The sequence below is a fragment of the Arachis stenosperma genome, chromosome 3 (genome assembly GCF_014773155.1).
Source record: "Arachis stenosperma cultivar V10309 chromosome 3, arast.V10309.gnm1.PFL2, whole genome shotgun sequence".
In the NCBI taxonomy this organism is placed as follows: domain Eukaryota; kingdom Viridiplantae; phylum Streptophyta; class Magnoliopsida; order Fabales; family Fabaceae; genus Arachis; species Arachis stenosperma.
This window is the reverse complement of record NC_080379.1, coordinates 36,844,049-36,863,998: the sequence shown is the minus strand read 5'-3', so window position 1 is coordinate 36,863,998 and position 19,950 is coordinate 36,844,049. Positions and strand designations below refer to the sequence as shown.

Genomic DNA, 19,950 nt, shown 5'->3' with positions numbered 1-19,950 from the left:
CGAACAGCCACTAAGGTCCTCCAATGTGGCTTCTACTGGCATACTCTCTATAGAGATGCCCGAGAGTTTGTGCGTAACTGTGACAGTTGCCAAAGAGTTGGTAACTTGCCTCATGGGTACGCCATGCCTCAACAAGGGATCTTAGAGATTGAATTGTTTGATGTATGGGGTATTGACTTCATGGGTTCGTTCCCACCATCATACTCAAACACTTACATTCTGGTGGCGGTGGACTATGTATCTAAATGGGTAGAAGCAATTGCCACACCCAATAATGATACTAAGACCGTGCTGAAATTCCTCCAGAAACACATCTTCAGCGGGTTTGGTGTTCCCAGAGTACTAATCAGTGATGGGGGCACTCACTTCTGCAATAAATAGTTATACTCTGCTATGGTTCGATATGGAATTAGCCACAAAGTAGCAACTCCGTATCATCCACAGAAAAATGGGCAAGCTGAAGTCTCTAATAGAGAGCTAAAAAGAATCCTGGAACGGACTGTTATTGCCCGTAGAAAGGATTGGGCAAAGAGCTTGGATGATGCTCTGTAGGCATATAGAACAGCATTCAAAACCCCTATAGGAACCTCTCCATACCAACTTGTGTATGGGAAGGCCTGTCATCTGCCCGTGGAACTGGAACATAAAGCCTACTGGACAACCAGATTCCTAAACATGGATGCTAAGTTAGCCGGTAAAAAAAGATTGCTCCAGCTAAATGAGCTAGAGGAGTTTAGACTCAGTGCCTTTGAAAATGCAAAAATTTATAAGGAAAAGGCAAAGAAGTGGCATGACAAGAAGTTGTCATCCAGAGTCTTTGAGCCAGGACAAAAAGTTCTGCTCTTCAACTCTAGGCTCAGACTATTCCCAGGAAAACTTAAATCCCGGTGGAGGGGTCTGTATGTGATTACAGGAGTGTCACCATATGGATATGTTGAGCTTCAGGATATTGATTTCGACAAAAAGTTCATTGTTAATGGACAGAGGGTCAAACATTATCTTGAAAGCAATTTTGAGCAGGAATGCTCAAAACTGAGGCTTGAATGAGTCTCAGTAAAGGTCCAGCTAAAGACAATAAAGAAGCGCTTGCTGGGAGGCAACCCAGTCATTGACAGGTCATTTGTTTTACTTAGTAAAAGTTTGATATATATTCTTCAAGGTTGATAAGCAAAATTGAAGGAATTTACGGAGTTACAGAAGGATTCAGTGAAAAAAGCAGAGAAAAGGAGCTTGCTGGCAAGAAAACGCCAGTAAAGGGCACTCTGGGCGTTAAACGCCAGAATGGATGCCATTCTGAGCGTTTAACGCCAGTAAAGGCACCATTTTGGGCGTTAAACGCCAGAATGGGCACCATTCTGGGCGTTTAACGCCAGAAATACAGCATCTTGGGCATTCAGCAAACACCCAGTGATAAAGGGGTTTCTGGCGTTTAACGCCAGCCAGGGCACCTGGCTGGGCGTTAAACGCCCATAATGGCCACCAATTGGGCATTTAACGCCAGAAAGGTAGGGGACAGAGATTTTGTTTTCCACTTCAAATTTTTTGAAACTTTCTTATTTTGATCCATCATTTTCTGCATAAACACATTACAAACTTTCATCATTCACCTTCAAATTTCAAAAAATTAAACACTTATCTAAATCATTCTTCAAATCTCTTTCAAATTCCTTCCAAATCTTCTTCAAAAAAAATCAAATATCTTCTCAAATTCTTTCCATATCTTCTCAAATCTCCTTCAAAATTTTCGAAATCTCTCCCCCTCCCTTATAAATACACATTCGGCCACCCCCCTCTCCCCACCATTCGAATTTGCTCTCCTCCTCTCTCTCCTCTTTCCTTTCTTTTGCTTGAGGGCAAGCAAACCTCTAAGTTTGGTGTGCTTTTCCATGATCACTAAGCCAAGATTTATCAAGATCATGGCTCCTTAGGGAAAAACAAACCAATTCAAAAGGCAAGAAAGAGAATAATTCAAAGAATCTTTGGAATCAAGAGAAGTTCTTAACCAAAGAACATGCAGACCATTACCACACAATAATGGGACTGAGGTCAGTGATCTCGGAAGTCAGATTCGATCTGAAAGAAGATGAATATCCGGAGATCCAAGAGCAAATTCGAAACAGAGGATGGAAAGTTCTAACCAACCCTGAGACAAAGGTCGGAAGAAACATGGTTCATGAATTTTACTCAAATCTGTGGCTGACAGATAAGCAGAGAATGACTGGAACTGCTTTTCATACCTACAGAACCATGGTCAGAGGAAGAATTATTTACTTCCATCTGGATAAAATAAGAGAGGTCTTCAAATTGCCTCAACTACAAGATGATCCTGAATCCTTTAATAGGAGAATGGTGAGAGTAGATAAGGGGTTAGATCAAGTTCTAGAGGACATATGCCTCCCTGGAACTAAGTGGATGACCAATTCAAAAGGTGTCCCAAACCAACTCAAGAGGGGAGATCTCAAACCAGTTGCAAGAGGCTGGCTAGACTTTATTGGGCGTTCTATTTTGTCCACTAGTAACCGTTCTGAGGTCACTATTAAGAGAGCAGTGATGATTCATTGCATTATGCTGGAAAAAGTAGTGGAGATTCATCATCTAATTGCTTGTGAGATTTACACAATTGCAAACAAGAACTCCACCGAAGCCAAACTGGCTTATCCAAGCTTAATCTCTTTACTATGTAAAGATGCTGGGGTGAGGATGGGAGTAGATGAATTCATTCCAATTGAACATCCAATCACCAAGAAGTCAATGGAAGGACAATTGCAAGATAACTCTATCAAAAGGAGGGCGCAGGAATTCCTCCCTGAACTTCCTGAATTTGACTACTGGGCCCACCTAGAAGCATCTGTTGCCAAGCTGCAAGAAGCTATGGAACAAATTAAGGAAGAACAACAGAATCAAAACTGCATGCTCTGCAAACTGCAGAAGGAACAAGAAAAGCAGGGGCGTGAGCTACAGGAGCTGAAGCGCCAGAAGCTCTCCCTTGAAGGGTCAAACACCCCACAAGTTGAGGGAGCATCCACTTCTCAAAATCAAGGTTGTTGAGTCCTAACTCTATGATAACCTCTATCATTAGGAATCAATTTTAGAGTCATTTAAATTTCTATTTTTTTAGTCTTCTCTTATAATTATATTTGAGTCTTGTTCTTATTTCATGATTAATAAAATTTAAGGTTCATGTCTTAAAGCTATGAGTGTCCTATGAATCCATCACCTCTCTTAAATGAAAAATGCTTTAATCCCAAAAGAACAAGAAGTACAGGATTTCAAATTCATCTCTGAAACTAGTTGAATTATTTTGATGTGGTGACAATACTTTCTGTTTTCTGAATGAATGCTTGAACAGTGCATATGTCTTTTGAATTTGTTGATTAAAGAATGTTAAACTTGTTGGCTCTTGAAAGAATTATGGAAAAGGAAAAATGTTATTGAGGATCCGAAAAATTATCAGATTGATTCTTGAAGCAAGAAAAAGCAGTGAATTTAAAAAATAAAAAAATAAAAATAAAAAAAATAAAAAAATAAAAAAATAAAAAAAGTGATCCAAGGCAAAAAGAGTGTGCTTAAGAACCCTGGACACCTCTAATTGGGGACTCTAGCAAAGCTGAGTCACAATCTGAAAAGGTTTACCCAATTATGTGTCTGTGGCATATATGTATCCGGTGGTAATACTGGAAGACAGAGTGCTTTGGGCCACAGCCAAGACTCATAAAGTAGCTGTGTTCAAAAATCATCATACTTAATTAGGAGAATCAATAACACTATCTGAATTCTGAGTCCCTATAGATGCCAGTCATTCTAAACTGCAAAGGATAAAGTGAGATGCCAAAACTGTTCAGAGGCAAAAAGTTACTAGTCCCGCTCATCTAATTGGAGCTAAGTTTCATTGATATTTTGGAGTCTATAGTATATTCTCTTCTTTTTATCTTATTTGATTTTCAGTTGCTTGGGGACAAGCAACAATTTAAGTTTGGTGTTGTGATGAGCGGATAATTTATACGCTTTTTGGCAGTGTTTTTAGTATGTTTTAGTTAGTTTCTATTATATTTTTATTAGTTTTTAGTTAAAATTTATTTTTCTGGGCTTTACTATGAGTTTGTGTATTTTTCTGTGATTTCAGGTATTTTCTGGCTGAAATTGAGGGACCTGAGCAAAAATTTGATTCAGAGGCTGCTAAGGACTGCAGATGCTGTTGGATTCTGACCTCCCTGCTCTCGAAGTGGATTTTCTGGAGATACAGAAGCCTAATTGACACGTTCTCAATTGCGTTGGAAGGTAGACATCTTGGGCTTTCCAGCAATATATAATAGTCCATACTTTGCCCGAGATTTGATGGCCCAAACTGGCGTTGCAAATCAGCTTCAGAATTCGCGGCGTTTAACGCCAGAACTGGCACAAAAATTGGAGTTAAACACCCAAACTGGCACAAAAGCTGGCGTTTAACTCCAAGAAAAGTCTCTACACATGAAAGCTTCAATGCTCAGCCCAAGCACACACCAAGTGGACCCCAGAAGTGGATTTTTACATCATTTACTCATTTCTGTATATCCTAGGTTACTAGTTCACTATTAATAGGACCTTTTGACATTGTATCTTTACCTTATGACACTTTACACATTTCATATTGTACCTTCTACGGCATGAGTCTCTAAACCCCATGGTTGGGGGTGAGGAACTCTGCTGTGTCTTGATGGATTAATGCAATTACTACTATTTTTCATTCAATCACGCTTGCTTCTATTCTAAGATATCACTTGTTCCTAAACTTGATGAATGTGATGATCTGTGACACTCATCATCATTCTCACCTATGAACGTGTACCTGACAACCACCTCCGTTCCACCTTAGATTGAGTGGATATCTCTTGGATTCCTTAATCAGAGTCTTCGTGGTATAAGCTAGAATAATTTGGCAGCCATTCTTGAGAATTCGGAAGGTCTAAACCTTGTCTGTGGTATTCTGAGTAGGATTCAAGGATTGAATGACTGTGACGAGCTTTAAACTCCTGAAGGCTGGGCGTTAGTGACAGATGCAAAAGAATCACTGGATTCTATTCCAACCTGATTGAGAACCGACAGATGATTAGCCGTGCTGTGACAAAGCGCGTTGAACATTTTCACTGAGAGGATGGGAGGTAGCCATTGACAACGATGAAACCCTACATACAACTTGCCATGGAAGGAGCCTTGCGTGTATGAAGAAGAAGACAGTAGGAAAGCAGAGATTCAGAAGATAGAGCATCTCCAAAACCTCAACCTGTTCTCCATTACTGCAAAACAAGTATTTATTTCATGTTCTTCTACTTTTCGCAATTAAACCTGAGAATTATTGATATCCTGACTAAGAGTTACAAGATAACCATAGCTTGCTTCAAGCCGACAATCTCCGTGGGATCAACCCTTACTCACGTAAGGTATTACTTGGACGACCCAGTGCACTTGCTGGTTAGTTATGCGGAATTGCAAAAGTGTGATTGTAATTTCGTGCACCAATTTACTTCTGCCATTCATGAGCTCTGATAAGTATTCTTCTTCTGATGAGGACGAAGATGTCACTGAAGAGCAAGTTGCTAAGTACCTTGGAGCAATCATGAAGCTAAATGACAAGTTATTTGGTAATGAGACATGGGAGGACGAACCCCTTTGCTCACCAAAGAACTGGATGACTTGACTAGGCAGAGATTACCTCAAAAAAGACAGGACCCTGGGAAGTTCTCAATACCTTGTACATTAGGCACCATGACCTTCAAGAAGGCTCTGTGTGACCTAGGGTCAAGCATAAACCTCATGCCTCTCTCTATAATGGAGAAGCTAGGGATCTTTGAGGTACAAGCTGCAAGAATCTCACTAGAGATGGCAAACAATTCAAGAAAACAAGCTTATGGACTTGTAGAGGATGTTCTGGTAAAGGTTGAAGACCATTACATCCCTGCTGATTTCATAGTCCTATAGACTAGAAAGTGCATGAATGAATCCATCATCCTTGGCAGACCCTTCCTAGCCACAGCAAAGGCTGTGATTGATGTTGACAGAGGAGAATTGATCATTCAAGTGAATGAAGAATCCTTTGTGTTTAAGGCTCAAGAATATTCCTCTGTAACAATGGAAAGGAAGCATGAAGAGCTTCTCTCAAAATATAGTCAAACAGAGCCCCCACAGTCAAACTCTAAGTTTGGTGTTGGGAGGCCACAACCAAATTCTAAGTTTGGTGTTGAACCCCCACATTCAAACTCTAAGTTTGGTGTTGGGAGGTTCCAACATTACTCTGAACATCTGTGAGGCTCCATGAGGGCCCACTGTCAAGCTACTGACATTAAAGAAGCGCTTGTTGGGAGGCAACCCAATGTTATATTTATCTATTTTCCATTATTATTTTATGTATTCTATAGGTTGATGATCATGTGAAGTCACAAAAATAATTGAAAAAGCAAAAACAGAATGAAAAACAGAAAGAAAAATAGCACACCCTGGAGGAAAAGCTTGCTGGCGTTTAAACGCCAGTAAGGGCAGCAAATGGGCATTTAACGTCCAGTCTGGCACCATTCTGGGCGTTTAACGCCAGAAAGGGGAACCAGACTGGCGTTTAACGCCAGAAAGGGGCACCAGACTGGCGTTTAACGCCAAAAAAGGGCAGCAGCCCGGCGTTTAATGCCAGGATTGGCAGAAATGGCATTTTACACGCCACTTGGTGCAGGGATGAGCTATCCTTGACACCTCAGGGTCTGTGGACCCCACAGGATCCCCACCTACCCCACCACTCTCTCTCTTCTTCACCCATTCACCAATCACCTCAATACCTCTTCCCAAAAAAAAAAATCCCTCACCTATCAAATCCCACCATTCTCTTCACCACTCACATCCATCTTTCATAAAATTTCACCTACCCCACCATCCAAATTTAAACCACTTTCCCTCCCAAACCCACCCATAATGGCCGAACCCTACCCCTCTATCCACCCCTATATAAACCCTACTTCACTCCTCCATTTTCACACAACCTAAACACTACTTCTCCCCCTCAGTCGAACCACAAAAGCCCCTCCATCTCCTATATTTCCTCTTCTTCTACTCTTTTCTTTCCTCTTTTGCTCGAGGACGAGAAAACCTTCTAAGTTTGGTGTGGTAAAAGCGTTGTTTTTTGTTTTTCTATAACCATTTATGGCACCTAAGGCCGGAGAAACCTCTAGAAAGAGGAAAGGGAAGGCAAAAGCTTCCACCTCCGAGTCATGGGAGATGGAGAGATTCATCTCAAGGGTGCATCAAGACCACTTCTATGAAGTTGTGGCCATGAAGAAGGTGATCTCCGAGGTCCCTTTCAAACTCAAAAAGAGTGAATATCCGGAGATCCGACATGAGATCCGAAGAAGAGGTTGGGAAGTTCTTACCAACCCCATTCAACAAGTCGGAATCTTAATGGTTCAAGAGTTCTATGCCAATGCATGGGTCACCAAGAACCATGATCAAAGTGTGAACCCGGACCCAAAGAATTGGCTTACAATGGTTCGGGGGAAATGCTTAGATTTTAGTCCGGAAAATGTAAGGTTGGCATTCAACTTGCCCATGATGCAAGGAGATGAACACCCCTACACTAGAAGGGTCAACTTTGATCAAAGGTTGGACCAAGTCCTCATAGACATTTGTGAAGAGGGCGCTCAATGGAAGAGAGATTCAAAAGGGAAGCCGGTTCAACTGAGAAGGCATGACCTCAAGCCCGTGGCTAGGGGATGGTTGGAGTTTATCCAACGCTCAATCATTCCCACTAGCAACCGGTCCGAAGCTACTATAGACCAGGCTATCATGATTCATAGCATCATGATTGGAGAGGAAGTAGAAGTTCATGAGGTTATATCCCAAGAACTTTATAAGGTGGCAGACAAGTCCTCTACCTTGGCAAGGTTAGCCTTCCCTCATCTCATTTGTCACCTCTGTAATTCAGTTGGAATTAACATAGAGGGAGACATCCTAATTGATGAGGACAAGCCCATCACTAAGAAGAGGATGGAGCAAACAAGAAATCCCACTCATGGACATGAGAAAATTCCTCATCATGAAATCCCTGAGATGCCTCAAGGGATTCACTTTCCTCCACAAAACTATTGGGAGCAAATCAACACTTCCCTAGGAGAATTGAGTTCCAACATGGGACAACTAAGGGTGGAGCACCAAGAACATTCCATCCTCCTCCATGAAATTAGAGAAGATCAAAGAATCATGAAAGAGGAGCAACAAAGGCAAGGAAGAGACATTGAGGAGCTCAAGCACTCCATAAGATCTTCAAGAGGAAGAACAAGCCGCCATCACTAAGGTGGACCCGTTCTTTAATCTCCTTGTTCTTTATTTTTCTATTTTTCAAAAATTATGCTTTATGTTTTATTTATGTTTCTTATGATCATTAGTGTCTTAGTGTCTATGCCTTAAAGTTATGAATGTCCTATGAATCCATCACCTTTTTTAAATGAAAAATATTCTTAATTGAAAAAGAGAAGAATTGCATGAATTTCGAATTTTATAACAGATTAATTATTTTGATGTGGTGGCAATACTTTTGATTTCTGAATGTATACTTGAACAGTGCATATGTCTTTTGAATTTGTTGTTCATGAATGTTAAAATTGTTGGCTCTTGAAAGAATGATGAAAAAGGAGACATGTTACTGAGGATCTGAAAAAAATCATAAAAATGATTCTTGAAGCAAGAAAAAGCAGTGAATTAAAAAAAATGAGTAAGCAGAAAAAGCCAATAGCCCTTTAAACCAAAAGGCAAGGATAATAAAAAGGATCCAAGGCTTTGAGCATCAGTGGATAGGAGGGCCTACAGGAATAACATCCTGGCCTAATGATGAGTGGATAATTTGTACGCTTTTTGGCATTTTTTTTAGTATGTTTTTAGTATATTTGGTTTAGTTTTTAGTATATTTTTATTAGTTTTTAGTTAAAATTCACTTTTATGGACTTTACTATGAGTTTGTGTGTTTTTCTGTGATTTCAGGTATTTTCTGGCTGAAATTGAGGGACCTGAGCAAAAATCTGATTCAGAGACTGAAAAGGACTGCAGATGCTGTTGGATTCTGACCTCCCTGCACTCGAAGTAGATTTTCTGGAGCTATAGAAGCCCAATTGGCGCGCTCTCAACGGCGTTGGAAAGTAGACATCCTGGGCTTTCCAGAAATATATGATAGTCCATACTTTGCCCAATATTTGATGGCCCAAACCGGCGTTTAAAGTCACCTTCAGAATTTCCAGCGTTAAACGCCGGAACTGGCACCAAAATGGGAGTTAAACGCCCAAACTGGCACAAAAGCTGGCGTTTAACTCCAAGAAGAGTCTCTACACGAAAATGCTTCATTGCTCAGTCCAAGCACACACCAAGTGGGCCCGGAAGTGGATTTTTATGTCATTTACTCATCTCTGTAAACCTTAGGCTACTAGTTCTCTATAAGTAGGACCTTTTACTATTGTATTTAGATATCTTGGTAGCTATCTTTGTTCTTAGGCTATCTTAGATCATTGAGAGGCTGGCCATTCGGCCATGCCTAGACTTTGTTCTTATGTATTTTCAACGGTGGAGTTTCTACACACCATAGATTAAGGTGTGGAGCTCTGCTGTACCTCGAGTATTAATGCAATTACTATTGTTCTTCTATTCAATTCCGCTTGTTCTTGTTCTAAGATATCACTTGTTCTTCAACTTGATGAATGTGATGATCTGTGACACTCATCATCATTCTCACCTATGAACGTGTGCCTGACAACCACCTCCGTTCTACCTTAGATTGGGTGAATATCTCTTGGATTCTTGATACACGATGCATGGTTGATCGCCTGACAACCGAGCGCTCGCCTGACAACCGAGCCAGCCATTCCGTGAGATCAGAGTCTTCGTGGTATAGGCTAGAACTGATGGCGGCATTCAAGAGAATCCGGAAGGTCTAACCTTGTCTGTGGTATTCTGAGTAGGATTCAATGATTGAATGACTGTGACGTGCTTCAAACTCCTGAAGGCGGGGCATTAGTGACAGACGCAAAAGAATCACTGGATTCTATTCCGGCCTGATTGAGAACCGACAGATGGATAGCCGTGCCGTGACAGGGTGCGTTGAACATTTCCACTGAGAGGATGGGAGGTAGCCACTGACAACGGTGAAACCCTTGCATAAGCTTGCCATGGAAAGGAGTAAGAAGGATTGGATGAAGACAGCAGGAAAGCAGAGAGACGGAAGGGACACAGCATCTTCATGCGCCTATCTAAAATTCCCACCAATGAATTACATAAGTATCTCTATCTTTATCTTTATGTTTTATTCGTATATCACCATATCCATTTGAGTTTGCCTGACTAAGATTTACAAGATGACCATAGCTTGCTTCATACCAACAATCTCCGTGGGATCGACCCTTACTCGCGTAAGGTTTATTACTTTGACGACCCAGTGCACTTGCTGGTTAGTTGTGCGAAGTTGTGTTTATGCCATGGTATTGAACACCAAGTTTTTGGGGTTCATTACCGGGGATTATGAGAGTTGTGAAAAGTATTGTTCACAATTTCGCGCACCATGTTTTTGGCGCCGTTGCCGGGATTGTTTCGTGTATGGACAACTGACGGTTCATCTTGTTGCTTAGATTAGGTATTTTTCAGAATTCTTAAGAATGAGTTCTAGAGTTTCATGATGACCTGTTGAAATCTGGCTGGCTGAGAAGCCATGTCTAATCTTATTGGACCGAGGTTTCAACTGATCATCACAAGAGCTTATTGATCTCTATCAATCTTGCTATTGGAGCAATGATCTGCTAAGGCTTGGCTGGCCATTGGCCATGTCTAGTGTTTTGAACCGAAGCTTTCTTTGAAAGCTTGGCTGGTGATGAGCGGATAATTTATACGCTTTTTGGCATTGTTTTTAGTATGTTTTTAGTATGATCTAGTTAGTTTTTAGTATATTTTTATTAGTTTTTAGTTAAAATTCACTTTTCTGGACTTTACTATGAGTTTGTGTGTTTTTCTGTGATTTCAGGTATTTTCTGGCTGAAATTGAGGGATCTGAGCAAAAATCTGATTCAGAGACTCAAAAGGACTGCAGATGCTATTGGATTCTGACCTCTCGAAGTGGATTTTCTGGAGCTACAGAAGCCCAATTGGCGCGCTCTCAACGGCGTTGGAAAGTAGACATCCTGGGCTTTCCAGCAATATATGATAGTCCATACTTTGCCCAAGATTTGATGGCCCAAACCGGCGTTCAAAGTCACCTCAAGAAATCCCAGCGTTAAACGCTGGAACTGGCACCCAAATGGGAGTTAAACGCCCAAACTGGCATAAAAACTGGCGTTTAACTCCAAGAAGAGTCTCTACACGAAATTGCTTCATTGCTCAGCCCAAGCACACACCAAGTGGGCCCGGAAGTGGATTTTTATGTCATTTACTCATCTTTGTACACCTTAGGCTACTAGTTATCTATAAGTAGGACCTTTTACTATTGTATCTGCAGACTTTGGTAGCTATCTTCGTTTTATGCTATCTTAGATCATTGGGAGGCTGGCCATTCGGCCATGCCTAGACCTTATGCTTATGTAGTTTCAACGGTGGAGTTTCTACACACCATAGATTAAGGTGTGGAGCTCTGCTGTACCTCGAGTATTAATGCAATTACTATTGTTCTTCTATTCAATTCCGCTTGTTCTTTGTCCAAGATATAACTTGTTCTTCAACTTGATGAAGGTGATGATCCGTGACACTCATCATCATTCTCACTCATGAACAAGGTGACTGACAACCATTCTTGTTCTACAAGCAATCAAAGCTCTAGTGAATATCTCTTGGATTCCTGATAACACGATGCATGGTTGATCGCCTGACAACCGAGTGCTCGCCTGACAAACGAGCCAGCCATTCTGTGAGATCAGAGTCTTCGTGGTATAGGCGAGAACTGATGGCGGCATTCAAGAGAATCCGGAAGGTCTAACCTTGTCTGTGGTATTCTGAGTAGGATTCAATGATTGAATGACTGTGACGTGCTTCAAACTCCTGAAGGCGGGGCGTTAGTGACAGACGCAAAAGAATCACTGGATTCTATTCCGGCCTGATTGAGAACCGACAGATGGATAGCCGTGCCATGACAGGGTGCGTTGAACATTTCCAATGAGAGGATGGGAGGTAGCCACTGACAACGGTGAAACCCTTGCATAAGCTTGCCATGGAAAGGAGTAAGAAGGATTGGATGAAGACTGTAGGAAAGCAGAGAGACGGAAGGGAAGGCATCTTCATACGCTTATCTGAAGCTCTCACCAATGATATACATAAGTATCTCTATCTTTATCTTTATGTTATTTTCGTTTATTACTATACCCCTTTGAGTCTGCCTGACTGAGATTTACAAGGTGACCATAGCTTGCTTCATACTAACAATCTCCGTGGGATCGACCCTTACTCACGTAAGGTATTACTTGGACGACCCAGTGCACTTGCTGGTTAGTTGTGCGAAGTTGTGTAATGCCATGGGATTGAACTACCAAGTTTTTGGAGTTCATGACCGGGGATTATGAGAGTTGTGAAAAGTATTGTTCACAATTTCGCGCACCAAGTTTTTGGCGCCGTTGCCGGGGATTGTTCAGTTTGGACAACTGAAGGTTCATCTTGTTGCTTAGATTAGGTATTTTTTTTTCGAAATTCTTGAAGATAAATTCTAGAGTTTCATGATGATTTGTTGAAATCTGGCTGGCTGAGAAGCCATGTCTAATCTCATTGGACCGAGGTTTCAACTTATCATCACAAGAGCTTGTTGATTTTCATCAATCTTGCTTTTGGAGCAGTGATTTGCTAAGGCTTGGCTGGCCCTTGGCCATGTCTAGTGTTTTGGACCGAAGCTTTCTTTGAAAGCTTGGCTGGCTGTGAAGCCATGTCTAATTCCTGGACCGGAGTCTTAGACTAGCATTGCACTGATTCCTGGAATTCTCATTAAGAATTTTGATATCTTTTTCCACTTAATTTTCGAAAAAAAAAACACAAAAAAATCACAAAATCATAAAAAACCCAAAAATATTTGATGTTTCTTGCTTAAGTCTAGTGTCTCATCTTAAGTTTGGTGTCAATTGCATGCATTCATTCATGTGTCTTAAGGATCTTCAAGTAATTCTTGATGATTTCTTACTCTGATCTTTGAATTCTTTTGGCTTGAGTGTTTATGTGTCTCATATAGTGTCAGTAGTATACAAACTGCTAAGTTTGGTGTCTTGCATGCATTGTTATTTGATTCTTGTTGCATTTTGATTATAACAAAATCCAAAAATATTTTTAATTTGTGTCTTTTCAAGTCAATAATACAAAGAATTGAAGATTCAGAACATACTGCAGAGGAATTATACAGAAAAAGCTGGGCATTCAAAAATGCCCAGTGAAGAAGACAGACTGGCGTTTAAACGCCAGCCAGGGTGCCTGGCTGGGCGTTTAACGCCCAAAAAGGGTGCATTTTGGGCGTTAAACGCCAGAATGGATACCATTCTGGGCGTTTAACGCCAGGATGGCAAAGGGGGAAGAATTTTGTTTTCAAATCAATTTTTTTTTCAAGTTTTCAAAGTTTTTCAAAATCAAATCTTTTTCAAATCGTATCTTTTCAATCAAATGTTTTTCAAAATCAATTTCTTTCCTTTTTCAAAGATACTTACTAACAATTAATGATTTGATTGAACATCTCAAATATGATGCCTTTTCTGTTGAGGAAGGTTTAATGTTTGAATCATATCTTTTCTTGTTAGGCAAGTCACTAATTTTCAAAATCAAATCTTTTAAAATTGTTTTCAAATCAAATTTTTTTTTACCAATCATATCTTCTTAACCACATCTTTTTCAAAATAATTTTCAATCAAATCTTCTTAATTTATAATTTCAAAATCTTTTTCAAAAATCACTTGATTTCTTTTCCACTTTCAATTTTCGAAAATTATCAATCAAATTTTAAAATGTTTTTAACATCTTTTTAATTAATTTTCGAAAATCCTCTTCCCTCCTTCCCACATCCTTCTATTTATGGAGTACTACTCCTTCCTAATGCACAATTCGAACTTTATCTAATCAAGTTCGAATTCTTCTACCTTCTTTTCTTCTATTTTTCGTTTCCTCTGACACCTTAAGGAATCTCTATACTGTGACATAGAGGATTCCACATCTTCTTGTTCTCTTCTCTTTCATATGAGCAGAAGCAAAGACAAAGGCATTCTTGTTGAAGCTGACCCTGAACCTGAAAGGACCTTGAAGAGAAAGCTAAGAGAAGCCAAAGTACAACTCTCTTTAGAGGACCTGACCGAATTCTTCAAAGAAGAAGAACACATGGCAGCCGAAAACAACAACAATGCCAACAATGCAAGGAAGGTGCTGGGTGACTTTACTGCACCTACTCCCAACTTCTATGGAGAAGCATCTCTATCCCTGCCATTGGAGCAAACAACTTTGAGCTTAAGCCTCATAGTTTCTCTAATGCAACAGAATTGCAAGTTCCATGGACTTCCAATGGAAGATCCTCATCAGTTTTTAGCTGAGTTCTTGCAAATCTGTGACACAGTCAAGACTAATAGGGTTGACCCTGAGGTCTACAGACTGATGCTATTCCCTTTTGCTGTAAGAGACAGAGCTAGAATATGGTTGGACTCACAACCTAAGGATAGCCTGGACTCTTGGGAAAAGCTAGTCAATGCCTTCTTGGCAAAGTTTTTTCCACCTCAAAAATGGAGTAAGCTTAGAGTGGAAGTCCAAACCTTCAGACAGAAGGATGGAGAATCCCTCTATGAAGCTTGGGAAAGATACAAACAATTAATCAGAAAGTGTCCTTCTGACATGCTTTCTGAATGGAGCATCATAGGTATTTTCTATGATGGTCTCTCTGAACTATCCAAGATGTCTCTGGATAGCTCTGCTGGAGGATCTCTTCATTTGAAGAAGACGCCTACAGAAGCTCAAGAGCTGATTGAAATGGTTGCAAATAACCAATTCATGTACACTTCTGAAAGGAATCCTGTGAACAATGGGACAAGTCAGAAGAAAAGAGTTCTTGAGATTGACACTCTGAATGCCATTTTGGCTCAGAATAAGATATTGACTCAACAAGTCAATTTGATTTCTCAAAGTCTGTCTGGAATGCAAAATGCACCTGGCAGTACTAAGGAAGCTTCATCTGAGGAAGAAGCTTATGATCCTGAGAACCCTTCAATGGAAGAGGTGAATTACCTAGGAGAACCCTATGGAAACACCTATAATTCTTCATGGAGAAATCACCCAAATTTCTCATGGAAGAATCAAGAGAGACCTCAACAAGGTTTCAATAATAATAATGGTGGAAGAAACAGGTTTAGCAATAACAAGCCTTTTCCATCATCTTCTCAGCAACAGACAGAGAGTTCTAAGCAGAATACCTCTGACTTAGCAACAATGGTCTCTGATCTAATCAAAACCACTCAAAGTTTCATTCATCAGAAATCTGGAAGGACAAGTGGGTCAGCTGAGCAAGAAAGTTACTGAACTCCCTCCTAGTACTCTCCCAAGTAATACAGAAGAAAATCCAAAAGGAGAGTGCAAAGCCATAACCAGGGCCGAATATGGAGAGGAAAGAGAGGAGGTGGACGCCACTGAGGAAGACCTCAATGGGCGTGCACCAACCTCCTCTGAGTTCCCCAATGAGGAACCATGGAAATCTGAGGCTCAAAATGAGACCATAGAGATTCCATTGGATTTACTTCTGCCTTTCATGAGCTCTGATGAGTATTCCTCCTCTGAAGAGGATGAGTATGTCACTGAAGAGCAAGTTGCTAAATACCTTGGAGCAATCATGAAGTTAAGTGACAAGTTATTTGGAAATGAGACTTGGGAAGATGAACCTCCCTTGCTCACCAAAGAACTGGATGACTTGTCTAGACAGAAATTACCTCAAAAGAGACAAGATCCTGGGAAGTTTTCCATACCTTGTACCATAGGCACCATGACCTTCAAGAAGGCCCTGTGTGACTTAGGGTCAAGTGTGAACCTCATGCCTCTCTCTGTAATGGAGAAGCTAGGGATCTTTGAGGTACAAGCTGCAAGAATCTCATTGGAGATGGCAGACAACTCAAGAAAACAAGCTCATGGACTTGTAGAGAATGTTTTGGTAAAAGTTGAAGACCATTACATTCCTACTGATTTCATAGTCCTAGAGACTGGGAAGTGCATGGATGAATCCATCATCCTTGGCAGACCCTTCCTAGCCACAGCAAAGGCTGTGATTGATGTTGATGGAGGTGAACTGATCATTCAAGTGAATGAAGAATCCTTTGTGTTTAAGGCTCAAGGATACCCCTCTGTCACCATGGAGAAGAAGCATGAAGAGCTTCTCTCAAATCAGAGACAAACAGAGCCCCCACAGTCAAACTCTAAGTTTGGTGTTGGGAGGCCACAACCAAACTCTAAGTTTGGTGTTGAACCCCCACATTCAAACTCTAAGTTTGGTGTTGGGAGGTTCCCACAGTGCTCTGATCATTTGTGAGGCTCCATGAGAGCCATCTGTCAAGCTACTGACATTAAAGAAGCGCTTATTGGGAGGCAACCCAATGATTATATTTTATATATTTTCTTTTGTTATTTTATGTTTTTTGTAGGTTGATGATCATAAGAAGTCACAAAATCCATTGAAAAAACAAAAACAGAATGAAAAACAGGAAGAAAAACAGCACACCCTGGAGGAAAAATTCACTGGCGTTTAAACGCCAGTGAGGCTAGCAGTTGGGCGTTTAACGCCCAGTCTGGCACCATTCTGGGCGTTTAACGCCAGAAAGGGGCACCAGACTGGCGTTAAACGCCAGAAAAGGGCAAGAACCTGGCGTTAAACGCCAGGAATGGGCACCAGCCCGGCGTTTAACGCCAGAAATGGCTCAAAATGTGATTTTGAGCAACATTGGGTGCAGGGATGACTTTTCCTTGACACCACAGGATCTGTGGACCCCACAGGACCCCCACCTACCCCACCACCACCCTCTCTCTTCTTCCCCTCTTCACCACTCACATCCATCCTTCATAAAACCCCACCAACCTCACCCTTCAAATTCAAACCACTTTCCCTCCCAAAACCCACCCATAATGGCCGAACACCATCTCCCCTCTCCCCTATAAATACCCTTCTTCACTCCTTCATTTTCACACAACCTAAACACCACTTCTCCCCTTCTTTGGCCGAATACAAAGCCATCCCTTTCTCCCTCATTTCTTCTTCTTCTACTCTCTTCTTTCTTCTTTTGCTCGAGGACGAGCAAACCTTTTAAGTTTGGTGTGGTAAAATCGTTGCTTTTTCGTTTTCCATAACCATTTATGGCATCCAAAGCCGGAGAAACCTCTAAAAAGAGGAAAGGGAAGGCAAAAGCTTCCACCTCCGAGTCATGGGAGATGGATAGATTCATCTCAAGGGTGCATCAAGACCACTTCTATGAAGTTGTGGCCTTGAAGAAGGTGATCCCCGAGGTCCCCTTTTCACTCAAAAAGGTGAATATCCGGAGATCCGCCATGAGATCCGAAAGAGGTTGGGAAGTACTTACCAACCCCATTCAACAAGTCGGAATCTTGATGGTTCAAGAGTTCTATGCCAATGCATGGATCACAAAGAACCATGATCAAAGTATGAACCCGAATCCAAAGAATTATCTTACTATGGTTCGGGGGAAATACTTGGATTTTAGTCCGGAAATGTAAGGTTAGCATTCAACTTGCCTATGATGCAAGGAGATGAACATCCTTACACAAGAAGGGTCAACTTTGATCAAAGGTTGGACCAAGTCCTCACAGTCATATGTGAAGAGGGCGCACAATGGAAGAGAGATTCAAGAGGGAAGCCGGTTCAATTGAGAAGGCATGACCTCAAGCCCATGGCTAGAGGATGGTTGGAGTTCATCCAACGCTCAATCATTCCCACTAGCAACCGGTCCGAAGTTACTCTAGACCGGGCCATCATGATTCATAGCATCATGATTGGAGAAGAAGTGGAAGTTCATGAGGTTATAGCCCAAGAACTCTATAAAGGGGCGGACAAGTCTTCCACCTTGGCAAGGCTGGCCTTTCCTCATCTCATTTGTCACCTCTGTTATTCAGTTGGAGTTGACATAGAAGGAGATACCCCTATTGATGAGGACAAGCCCATCACCAAGAAAAGGATGGAGCACACAAGAGACCCCACTCATCATGAGATCCCTGAGATTCCTCAAGGGATGCACTTTCCTCCACAAAACTATTGGGAGCAACTAAACACCTCCCTAGGAGAACTGAGTTCCAACATGGGACAACTAAGGGTGGAGCATCAAGAACACTCCATCATCCTTCATGAAATTAGAGAAGACCAAAGAATCATGAGGGAGGAGCAACAAAGACAAGGAAGAGACATTGAGGAGCTCAAGCACTCCATAGGATCTTCAAGAGGAAGAAAGAGCCGCCATCACTAAGGTGGACCCGTTCTTTGATTTCCTTGTTCTTTATTCTTCTGTTTTTCGGATTTTATGCTTATGTTTATCCATGTTTGTGTCTTGTGATCATTAGTATCTTAGTGTCTATGCCTTAAAGTTATGAATGTCCTATGAATCCATCACCTTTCTTGAATAAAAACATGCTTAATTGAAAAGGAAAGAATTGCATGAATTCTGAATTTTATAATAGTTTAATTAATTTGATGTGGTGGCAATACTCTTGTTCTCTGAATGTATGCTTAAACAGTGCATATGTATCTTGAATTTGTGGTTCATGAAGGTTGGCTCTTGAAAGAATGATGAAAAAGGAGACATGTTACTGAGGATCTGAAAAATCATTAGAAATGATTCTTGAAGCAAGAAAAAGTAGTGAATACAAAAAAAGAGAGAGAAAGCAAGCAAAAAAAAAAAAGAAAAAAAAGAAAAGAAAAAGAAAGAATAAAGTTGTGATCCAAGGCAAAAAGAGTGTGCTTAAGAACCCTGGACACCTCTAATTGGGGACTTTAGCAAAGCTGAGTCACAATCTGAAAAGGTTCACCCAATTATGTGTCTGTGGCATGTATGTATCCGGTGGTAATACTGGAGGACAGAGTGCTTTGGGCCACAGCCAAGACTCATAAAGTAGCTGTGTTCAAGAATCATCATACTTAACTAGGAGAATCAATAACACTATCTGGATTCTGAGTTCCTAAAGAAGCCAACCATTCTGAATTTCAAAGGATAGAGTGAGATGCCAAAACTGTTCAGAGGCAAAAAGCTAAAAGCCCCGCTCATCTAATTAATACTGATCTTCATAGATGTTTTTGGGATTCATTGCATATTCTCTTCTTTTTATCTTATTTGATTTTCAGTTGCTTGAGGACAAGCAACAATTTAAGTTTGGTGTTGTGATGAGCGGATAATTTATACGCTTTTTGGCATTGTTTTTAGTATGTTTTTAGTATGATCTAGTTAGTTTTTAGTATATTTTTATTAGTTTTTAGTTAAAATTCACTTTTCTGGACTTTACTATGAGTTTGTGTATTTTTCTGTGATTTCAGGTATTTTCTGGCTGAAATTGAGGGACCTGAGCAAAAATCTGATTCAGAGACTGAAAAGGACTGCAGATGCTGTTGGATTCTGACCTCCCTGCACTCGAAGTGGATTTTCTGGAGCTACAGAAGCCCAATTGGCAAGCTCTCAACGGCGTTGGAAAGTAGACATCCTGGGCTTTCCAGCAATATATGATAGTCCATACTTTGCTCAAGATTTGATGGCCCAAACCGGCGTTCAAAGTCACCTCAAGAAATCCCAGCGTTAAACGATGGAACTGGCACCCAAATGGGAGTTAAACGCCCAAACTGGCATAAAAACTGGCGTTTAACTCCAAGAAGAGTCTCTACACGAAATTGCTTCATTGCTCAGCCCAAGCACACACCAAGTGGGCCCGGAAGTGGATTTTTATGTCATTTACTCATCTTTGTACACCTTAGGCTACTAGTTATCTATAAGT

The 19,950-nt window shown here is 40.9% G+C and overlaps 1 non-coding gene across 1 annotated transcript; it reads right to left on the bottom strand.

Moving 5' to 3' along the window:
- Positions 1 to 14,718: 14,718 nt before the first annotated feature.
- Positions 14,719 to 14,826, bottom strand: LOC130971196 (small nucleolar RNA R71). The gene has a single exon (XR_009082429.1). It is a non-coding gene; the product is annotated as a small nucleolar RNA R71 (small nucleolar RNA).
- Positions 14,827 to 19,950: the final 5,124 nt, after the last annotated feature.